The sequence below is a fragment of the Penaeus vannamei genome, chromosome 27 (assembly GCF_042767895.1).
Source record: "Penaeus vannamei isolate JL-2024 chromosome 27, ASM4276789v1, whole genome shotgun sequence".
Classification (NCBI taxonomy): domain Eukaryota; kingdom Metazoa; phylum Arthropoda; class Malacostraca; order Decapoda; family Penaeidae; genus Penaeus; species Penaeus vannamei.
Window position 1 is genome coordinate 28612793 of NC_091575.1, and position 10000 is coordinate 28622792.

Sequence of the window (10000 nt, forward strand, 5' to 3'; positions counted from 1 at the left end):
TACGTGTGTCGTGTGCGTTTTTTTTTTTTTTTATTGGGGGGGTGGGGGGGTGGGAGGGGGATGTATGTGCATGGTTTTATATTTTGATATATGCGTGAGAGTGTGTGTATGTGCACAATTTATATATCAATGTGTATATATAAGGCGTGAGTTTATTTTTGTTGCATGTGCATGATTTTTTTTCCGAGCGTTTTTTTATTTTTTATTTTTTAGGAGCTGTTTGTAGCCTAGTTGTGTGAGTGTGTGTGTTTGTTTGTTTTGCGTGCGCGTGCACGTTTGAATACGAGCTTACTAAGTCTTGCATACAGATGCTCGGCCTTTTTTTTGTACGCAGCAGATTAGCATATGATTTCTATTTCCTTCCTTTGGATTTTAGGAACACCTCGGAAGAAGACGCCAAATAATAGTGATCGAAAAGAACAACAGGAATAATGAGGATGATGATAACCACCACCACAACACCACCACCCAACACCACTACCCAACACCACCACCCAACACCACTACCCAACACCACTACCCAACACCACTAAGAACAAAACAACAACCACAACACCAACACCACCAAGAACAAAACAACAACCACAACAGCCACAACAACAACCACCACCTCCACCTCCACCTCCACCATCACCATCACCACCACCACCACCACCACCACCACCACCTCCACCTCCACCTCCACCTCCACCTCCACCACCATCACAACCACCACCACCACCACCTTCACAACCACAATCTCCAACAACCACCACCTCCAACACCAACAACCCTATAGCGAAACCCCGGCAGATAATCCGAATAACCAGACGACAACCTCCGCGGCCGGCGACTGGATCCGGGTGTCTCCCTTATCGTCGGGAGGAGAGAGTCCGGTCTGAAAGGTCGCGCCGCGTGACTGGTCCGGAGGCGCCGTTGCTCGAGGTGCTCCTTCGGCTGTTGGTCTCCCTCGGTGGGCGTCGGGCGGTGGGGCGGGGGGATGTGTCCTCCGAGGGCGGGAGGTAGGGCGGAAGGGTGGGCGTGGGTGGGTCTCCGGGTAGTGGGTTTGGGTCGGTTTGGGTATTTTTTTTTTGGTGTTTTTTCGTTTTTTTTTTCGTTTTTTGATGATGGAGGTTTTGTCGTTTGATTTGATTTGTTTGTTTGTTTTTGTCATTATTTGTTTTATTTTATTTAAATCGTATTTTATTCTTTGTAGTATTTTTAATGGAGCTTTCGTCCTTTTATTTTTTATTTTTTTTATTTTTTATTTATTTATTTATTTATTTTTTTTTTTTTTTGTATAGAGGGTGTGCTGTTGTTCTTATCTTTCTTTGGTGTTTTTTCTTTTCTTTTTTTTAGTCGAGCTTTTCTTAACTTGAGGAGCTAGTGCGCATTCAGACAGACTATTAGAGAGAGTATTCAGGCGCTGGCGGAGTGCTATTAGTGGAGTGATAGTGGAATGTCCTGTGGAATGATAAAGGTGACAGACCACGTGATTGATGAGGTGACTGATCGAGTGATTGGGGGTGTGTGTGACCGGACAGGGTGATTGATTTTGATGACTTATGCTCGGGTTGGTTTGGTTTGGGTTGGATTGGTTTGACTTGACTTGGTTCGGGTTGACTTGACTTGGTTCGGGTTGACTTGACTTGGCTCGGGTTGGCTTGACTTGGCTCGGGTTGGCTTGACTTGGCTCGGGTTGGCTTGACTTGACTTGGTTTGGCTTGACTTGTCTTGGCTCGGCGTGGCTCGGCTTGATTTGACTTGGTTTGGCTTGACTTGTCTTGGCTCGGCTTGGCTCGGCTTGATTTGACTTGGCTCGGGTTGGCTTGACATGGCTTGGCCTGGCCTGTTCCGCCACCTTTGGTCGAGCCGAGAGGAATAGCTTGCCTTCGCCTTATCAGTTGGCAGAGGGCTCGCCTCGACGCCCCTCTTGTCTGTGGGGGACGTGGACGCTGGCTGGGGAAGGGCCTGGCGATTCTCTCTTTCTCTGTCTCTCTCTCCCTTTCTCTTTTTCTTTCTTTCTTTCTTTCTCTCTCTGTCTCTCTGTCTCTCTGTCTCTCTCTGTCTCTCTCTGTCTCTCTCTGTCTCTGTTTCTGTCTCTCTCTGTCTCTGTTTTTGTCTGTCTGTCTCTCTCTCTCCTAATCTCACTCTCATCCTCTCCCTATTCCCCCGTCCCTCCCTCTCTCTACCTTCTCCCTCTCTACCTCTTCCCTCTTACTCTCTCTCCCTCTCTCATCATCTCACTCACTCTCCTTATCCACTCTCCCTCTCTCTCTTCTCGCCCTCTCTCTCTATATCTCTACTCTCTTCCTCTCTCTCTCTATATCCCACTCTCTTCCTCTCTCTCTCTCTCTCTCTCTCCTCTCCTCATTCTCATCCTCCTATTCGTACCTCTTTCCTCTTCTTCATCCACTCCCCTCTTCTGCATCCACTTCCCTCCCATTCCTCATCCACTTCCCTCCTCCTCCTCCTATATCCCACTTCCTCCTCCTCCTCCTCCTCCTCATTCTCCCTCCTTTCATACCCACTCTCCCTCCTGCGCTTTGGAAAATATAATGGCCCTGCTAACCTTTTTTTTACGAAGGACTGCGGAATGCCATTACGAAGCGCAGAGTCCCCGTCCCTATCTTTATGAGAAGCCGGGAGTCGCCGTTCCTCGCTCTGTAGTAGATAGGGAATGAGGATGGTTGTGATAAAGGTGAGGAGGATGGGGAATTATGATAACAATGGTGATGGGAACAATGAAGATAAAAATGGTGATAATGGTGATAACGATAATGAGAAAAATAGTATGATAATGATTAAGATACTGATAGAAGTAATAATAAGGATGATAACGCTAGTAATGACTAATAATGATAGCGGGGATAGCTGTAATAGTGGTGGTAAATAACAGCTGTAGTAAAGATGGCGGTGGGAGTGATAACAGATGCCGTTGTAGCAACAACCGTAGTTATGATAGTGATTGCAGTCATGGGGCAACAACAATTGAAATAAAAAGTACCTGCGCCAAAGTCAAAGTCAAAACACATTATTCCATTAATTACAAAGGTGATTCTTTACATGGATATATATATATTGACAGTTGACTATTTAAGAGTTGTTAGGCGAAATTACAGAAGCTTTTAGTGCCTCTTATGATATCTGGTAGCAAAAGCAGCAGCAGTCGTAGTCGTAGTAGTAATAGGAAAAGTTTTTGTGGGCGTCCGTGGCGTCCCTTTCTCGCGCGCGGGCGTGGGCTCCTCGGCACACCTTCCCCAGAGATAGAGGGCGATTTGTTATCCTGAAGGATTTGTTGTTCCGCGACTTTTTCCCCCATTACGGCCCGAGTGAGGACAGTCGAGCCTTTGCCGGACTAAGTTATCTGTTATTATAAAGCCCGGGGTTATCTCGGGGTTAGGGGGAGGAAAGGAGGGAGATGAGGAGGAGGAGGAGGAAGGGGAGAGTTGGGCAGGCAGGCAGGCAGAGAGGAAGGCAAGCAGAGAGGCAGTTAGTTAGGCAAGCAGAGAGGCAGTTAGTTAGGCAAGCAGAGAGGCAGTTAGTTAGGCAAGCAGAGAGGCAGTTAGTTAGGCAAGCAGAGAGGCAGTTAGTTAGGCAAGCAAGCAGAGGGGCAGTTAGTTAGGCAAGCAAGCAGAGGGGCAGTTAGTTAGGCAAGCAAGCAGAGGGGCAGTTAGTTAGGCAAGCAAGCAGAGAGGCAGTTAGTTAGGCAAGCAAGCAGAGGGCAGTTAGTTAGGCAAGCAAGCAGAGGGGCAGTTAGTTAGGCAAGCAAGCAGAGGGGCAGTTAGTTAGGCAAGCAAGCAGAGGGGCAGTTAGTTAGGCAAGCAAGCAGAGGGGCAGTTAGTTAGGCAAGCAAGCAGAGGGGCAGTTAGTTAGGCAAGCAAGCAGAGGGGCAGTTAGTTAGGCAAGCAAGCAGAGGGGCAGTTAGTTAGGCAAGCAAGCAGAGGGGCAGTTAGTTAGGCAAGCAAGCAGAGGGGCAGTTAGTTAGGCAAGGAAGCAGAGAGGGGCAGTTAGTTAGGCAAGGAAGCAGAGGGGCAGTTAGTTAGGCAAGCAAGCAGAGGGGCAGTTAGTTAGGCAAGCAAGCAGAGGGGCAGTTAGTTAGGCAAGCAAGCAGAGGGGCAGTTAGTTAGTTAAGCAAGCAGAGGGGCAGTTAGTTAGGCAAGCAAGCAGAGGGGCAGTTAGTTAGGCAAGCAAGCAGAGGGGCAGTTAGTTAGGCAAGCAAGCAGAGGGGCAGTTAGTTAGGCAAGCAAGCAGAGGGGCAGTTAGTTAGGCAAGCAAGCAGAGGGGCAGTTAGTTAGGCAAGCAAGCAGAGAGGCAGTTAGTTAGGCAAGCAAGCAGAGGGGCAGTTAGTTAGGCAAGCAAGCAGAGGGGCAGTTAGTTAGGCAAGCAAGCAGAGGGGCAGTTAGTTAGGCAAGCAAGCAGAGGGGCAGTTAGTTAGGCAAGCAAGCAGAGGGGCAGTTAGTTAGGCAAGCAAGCAGAGGGGCAGTTAGTTAGTTAAGCAAGCAGAGGGGCAGTTAGTTAGGCAAGCAAGCAGAGGGGCAGTTAGTTAGGCAAGCAAGCAGAGGGGCAGTTAGTTAGGCAAGCAAGCAGAGGGGCAGTTAGTTAGGCAAGCAAGCAGAGGGGCAGTTAGTTAGGCAAGCAAGCAGAGGGGCAGTTAGTTAGGCAAGCAAGCAGAGAGGCAGTCAGTTAGGCAACCATGCAGAGGGTCAGTTAGTTAGGCAAGCAAGCAGAGGGGCAGTTAGTTAGGCAAGCAAGCAGAGGGGCAGTTAGTTAGGCAAGCAAGCAGAGGGGCAGTTAGTTAGGCAAGCAAGCAGAGGGGCAGTTAGTTAGGCAAGCAAGCAGAGGGGCAGTTAGTTAGGCAAGCAAGCAGAGGGGCAGTTAGTTAGGCAAGCAAGCAGAGGGGCAGTTAGTTAGGCAAGCAAGCAGAGAGGCAGTTAGTTAGGCAAGCAAGCAGAGGGGCAGTTAGTTAGGCAAGCAAGCAGAGGGGCAGTTAGTTAGGCAAGCAAGCAGAGGGGCAGTTAGTTAGGCAAGCAAGCAGAGGGGCAGTTAGTTAGGCAAGCAAGCAGAGGGGCAGTTAGTTAGGCAAGCAAGCAGAGGGGCAGTTAGTTAGGCAAGCAAGCAGAGGGGCAGTTAGTTAGGCAAGCAAGCAGAGGGGCAGTTAGTTAGGCAAGCAAGCAGAGAGGCAGTTAGTTAGGCAAGCAAGCAGAGAGGCAGTTAGTTAGGCAAGCAGAGAGGCAGTTAGTTAGGCAAGCAGAGAGGCAGTTAGTTAGGCAAGCAGAGAGGCAGTTAGTTAGGCAAGCAGAGAGGCAGTTAGTTAGGCAAGCAAGCAGAGGGGCAGTTAGTTAGGCAAGCAAGCAGAGGGGCAGTTAGTTAGGCAAGCAAGCAGAGGGGCAGTTAGTTAGGCAAGCAAGCAGAGAGGCAGTTAGTTAGGCAAGCTAGCAGAGGGGCAGTTAGTTTGGCAAGCAAGCAGAGGAGCAGATAGTTAGGCAACCAAGCAGAGAAGCAGTTAGTTAGGGAAGAAAGGAGAGGGGCAGTTAGTTAGGCAAGCAAGGCAGAGGGGCAGTTAGTGAGGCAAGCAAGCAGAGGGACAGGTAGTTAGGCAAGCAAGCAGAGGGGCAGTTAGCTAGGCAAGCAAGCAGAGGGGCAGTTAGTTAGGCAAGCAAGCAGATGGGCAGTTAGTTAGGCAAGCAAGCAGAGGGGCAGTTAGTTAGTTAAGCGGGCAGAGGGGCAGTTAGTTAGGCTAGCAAGCAGAGGGGGAGTTAGTTAGGCAAGCAAGCAGAGGGGCAGTTAGTTAGGCAAGCAAGCAGAGGGGCAGTTAGTTAGGCAAGCAAGCAGAGGGGCAGTTAGTTAGGCAAGCAAGCAGAGGGGCAGTTAGTTAGGCAAGCAAGCAGAGAGGCAGTTAGTTAGGCAAGCAAGCAGAGGGGCAGTTAGTTAGGCAAGCAAGCAGAGGGGCAGTTAGTTAGAGCAAGCAAGCAGAGGGGCAGTTAGTTAGGCAAGCAAGCAGAGGGGCAGTTAGTTAGGCAAGCAAGCAGAGGGGCAGTTAGTTAGGCAAGCAAGCAGAGGGGCAGTTAGTTAGGCAAGCAAGCAGAGGGGCAGTTAGTTAGTTAAGCAAGCAGAGGGGCAGTTAGTTAGGCAAGCAAGCAGAGGGGCAGTTAGTTAGGCAAGCAAGCAGAGGGGCAGTTAGTTAGGCAAGCAAGCAGAGGGGCAGTTAGTTAGGCAAGCAAGCAGAGGGGCAGTTAGTTAGGCAAGCAAGCAGAGGGGCAGTTAGTTAGGCAAGCAAGCAGAGGGGCAGTTAGTTAGGCAAGCAAGCAGAGGGGCAGTTAGTTAGGCAAGCAAGCAGAGGGGCAGTTAGTTAGGCAAGCAAGCAGAGGGGCAGTTAGTTAGGCAAGCAAGCAGAGGGGCAGTTAGTTAGTTAAGCAAGCAGAGGGGCAGTTAGTTAGGCAAGCAAGCAGAGGGGCAGTTAGTTAGGCAAGCAAGCAGAGGGGCAGTTAGTTAGGCAAGCAAGCAGAGGGGCAGTTAGTTAGGCAAGCAAGCAGAGGGGCAGTTAGTTAGGCAAGCAAGCAGAGGGGCAGTTAGTTAGGCAAGCAAGCAGAGGGGCAGTTAGTTAGGCAAGCAAGCAGAGGGGCAGTTAGTTAGGCAAGCAAGCAGAGGGGCAGTTAGTTAGGCAAGCAAGCAGAGGGGCAGTTAGTTAGTTAAGCAAGCAGAGGGGCAGTTAGTTAGGCAAGCAAGCAGAGGGGCAGTTAGTTAGGCAAGCAAGCAGAGGGGCAGTTAGTTAGGCAAGCAAGCAGAGGGGCAGTTAGTTAGGCAAGCAAGCAGAGGGGCAGTTAGTTAGGCAAGCAAGCAGAGGGGCAGTTAGTTAGGCAAGCAAGCAGAGGGGCAGTTAGTTAGTTAAGCAAGCAGAGGGGCAGTTAGTTAGGCAAGCAAGCAGAGGGGCAGTTAGTTAGGCAAGCAAGCAGAGGGGCAGTTAGTTAGGGCAAGCAAGCAGAGGGGCAGTTAGTTAGGCAAGCAAGCAGAGGGGCAGTTAGTTAGGCAAGCAAGCAGAGGGGCAGTTAGTTAGGCAAGCAAGCAGAGGGGCAGTTAGTTAGGCAAGCAAGCAGAGGGGCAGTTAGTTAGGCAAGCAAGCAGAGGGGCAGTTAGTTAGGCAAGCAAGCAGAGGGGCAGTTAGTTAGGCAAGCAAGCAGAGGGGCAGTTAGTTAGGCAAGCAAGCAGAGGGGCAGTTAGTTAGGCAAGCAAGCAGAGGGGCAGTTAGTTAGGCAAGCAAGCAGAGGGGCAGTTAGTTAGGCAAGCAAGCAGAGGGGCAGTTAGTTAGGCAAGCAAGCAGAGGGGCAGTTAGTTAGTTAAGCAAGCAGAGGGGCAGTTAGTTAGGCAAGCAAGCAGAGGGGCAGTTAGTTAGGCAAGCAAGCAGAGGGGCAGTTAGTTAGGCAAGCAAGCAGAGGGGCAGTTAGTTAGGCAAGCAAGCAGAGGGGCAGTTAGTTAGGCAAGCAAGCAGAGGGGCAGTTAGTTAGGCAAGCAAGCAGAGGGGCAGTTAGTTAGGCAAGCAAGCAGAGGGGCAGTTAGTTAGGCAAGCAAGCAGTTAGAGGGGCAGTTAGTTAGGCAAGCAAGCAGAGGGGCAGTTAGTTAGGCAAGCAAGCAGAGGGGCAGTTAGTTAGGCAAGCAGAGAAGAAGGCATGCAAGCAGAGGGGCAGTTAGTTAGGCAAGCAAGCAGAGGGGCAGTTAGTTAGGCAAGCAAGCAGAGGGGCAGTTAGTTAGGCAAGCAAGCAGAGGGGCAGTTAGTTAGGCAAGCAAGCAGAGGGGCAGTTAGTTAGGCAAGCAAGCAGAGGGGCAGTTAGTTAGGCAAGCAAGCAGAGGGGCAGTTAGTTAGTTAAGCAAGCAGAGGGGCAGTTAGTTAGGCAAGCAAGCAGAGGGGCAGACAGGCAGGCAGGTAGGTTGGGGTCCTGAACTTATTAAAACACGGTAGTTGGCATGTGGTAGTCATGGGTAAATGGATAGAAGGATGGGCAGATAGGTTGATGGAAGGATCCTTAGGTGGTTAGATGATGAATGGATAGATGTATACACATGGCGAGGAGGTGAGAAGGTAAATAGATGGGTAGATAGAAAAGATAACAGATCGTCAATAGATAAGGGAGGCTGGGGAAAGTAGTTCAAAAAACATTTTTTGTTGATGCTCAAGAAATACCAGTCACAGGTGATCGGGAATCGATGCAGAGATGAAAAAGCCCCTCAGGTGTAAAGTGTAAAGCCGCATCCAATTTCCTGATGTAGAAAGGGGAAGGAGGAGGACTAGGAGGACTAGGAGGAAAGCAAGCAAGGAGGGAGGAAGGAGGGCTTGGGGGGAAACCAGGGAGGGAGGAAGAAGGGCTTGGGGGAAAGCAAGGAGGGAGGAAGGAGGGCTTGGGGGAAAGCAAGGAGGGAGGAAGGAGGGCTTGGGGGAAAGCAAGGAGGGAGGAAGGGAGGGCTTGGGGGAAACCAAGGAAGGAGGAAGGAGGGCTTGGGGGAAAGCAAGGAGGGAGGAAGGAGGGCTTGGGGGAAAGCAAGGAGGGAGGGAGGAAGGAGGGCTTGGGGGAAAGCAAGGAGGGAGGAAGGAGGGCTTGGGGGAAAGCAAGGAGGGAGGAAGGAGGGCTTGGGGGAAACCAGGGAGGGAGGAAGGAGGGCTTGGGGGAAACCAGGAGGGAGGAAGGAGGGCTTGGGGGAAAGCAAGGAGGGAGGAAGGAGGGCTTGGGGGAAAGCAAGGAGGGAAGAGGAAGGGCTTGGGGGAAAGCAAGGAGGGAGGAAGGAGGGCTTGGGGGAAAGCAAGGAGGGAGGAAGGAGGGCTTGGGGGAAAGCAAGGAGGGAGGAAGGAGGGCTTGGGGGAAAGCAAGGAGGGAGGAAGGAGGGCTTGGGGGAAAGCAAGGAGGGAGGAAGGAGGGCTTGGGGGAAAGCAAGGAGGGAGGAAGGAGGGCGTGGGGGGAAGCAAGGGAGGGAGGAAGGAGGACGAGGAAGAAAGCAAGGAGGGAGGAAGGAGGGGGTGGGGGAAGCCGGGGAGGGAGAAAGGAGGGCTTGGGGGAAAGCAAGGAGGGAGGAAGGAGGGCTTGGGGGAAAGCAAGGAGGGGAGGAAGGAGGGCTTGGGGGAAAGCAAGGAGGGAGGAAGGAGGGCTTAGGGGGAAAGCAAGGAGGGAGGAAGGAGGGCTTGGGGGAAAGCAAGGAGGGAGGAAGGAGGGCTTGGGGGAAAGCAAGGAGGGAGGAAGGAGGGCTTGGGGGAAAGCAAGGAGGGAGGAAGGAGGGCTTGGGGGAAAGCTCAAGGAGGGAGGAAGGAGGGCTTGGGGGAGGAAAAGCAAGGAGGGAGGAAGGAGGGCTTGGGGGAAAGCAAGGAGGGAGGAAGGAGGGCTTGGGGGAAAGCAAGGAGGGAGGAAGGAGGGCTTGGGGGAAAGCAAGGAGGGAGGAAGGAGGGCTTGGGGGAAAGCAAGGAGGGAGGAAGGAGGGCTTGGGGGAAAGCAAGGAGGGAGGAAGGAGGGCTTGGGGGAAAGCAAGGAGGGAGGAAGGAGGGCTTGGGGGAAAGCAAGGAGGGAGGAAGGGAGGGCTTGGGGAAAGCAAGGAGGGAGGAAGGAGGGCTTGGGGGAAAGCAAGGAGGGAGGAAGGAGGGCTTGGGGGAAAGCAAGGAGGAGGAGGAAGGAGGGCTTGGGGGAAAGCAAGAGAGGGAGGAAGGAGGGCTTTGGGGGAAAGCAAGGAGGGAGGAAGGAGGGCTTGGGGGAAAGCAAGGAGGGAGGAAGGAGGGCTTGGGGGAAAGCAAGGAGGGAGGAAGGAGGGCTTGGGGGAAAGCAAGGGAGGGAGTGAAGGAGGGCTTGGGGGAAAGCAAGGAGGGAGGAAGGAGGGCTTGGGGGGAAAGCAAGGAGGGAGGAAGGAGGGCTTGGGGGGAAAGCAAGGAGGGGGAGGAAGGAGGGCTTGGGGTGAAAGCAAGGAGGGAGGAAGGAGGGCTTGGGGTGAAAGCAAGGAGGGAGGAAGGAGGGCTTGGGGTGAAAGCAAGGAGGGAGGAAGGAGGGCT

General features: G+C 52.1%; 1 protein-coding gene across 1 annotated transcript in view; it reads left to right on the top strand.

Annotated features, from left to right (window-relative positions):
• Positions 1–10000, top strand: part of LOC138866915 (serine/threonine-protein phosphatase 2B catalytic subunit 2-like) — a gene marked incomplete in the record, with an annotated part of 208799 nt that overhangs the window by 79170 nt on the left and 119629 nt on the right.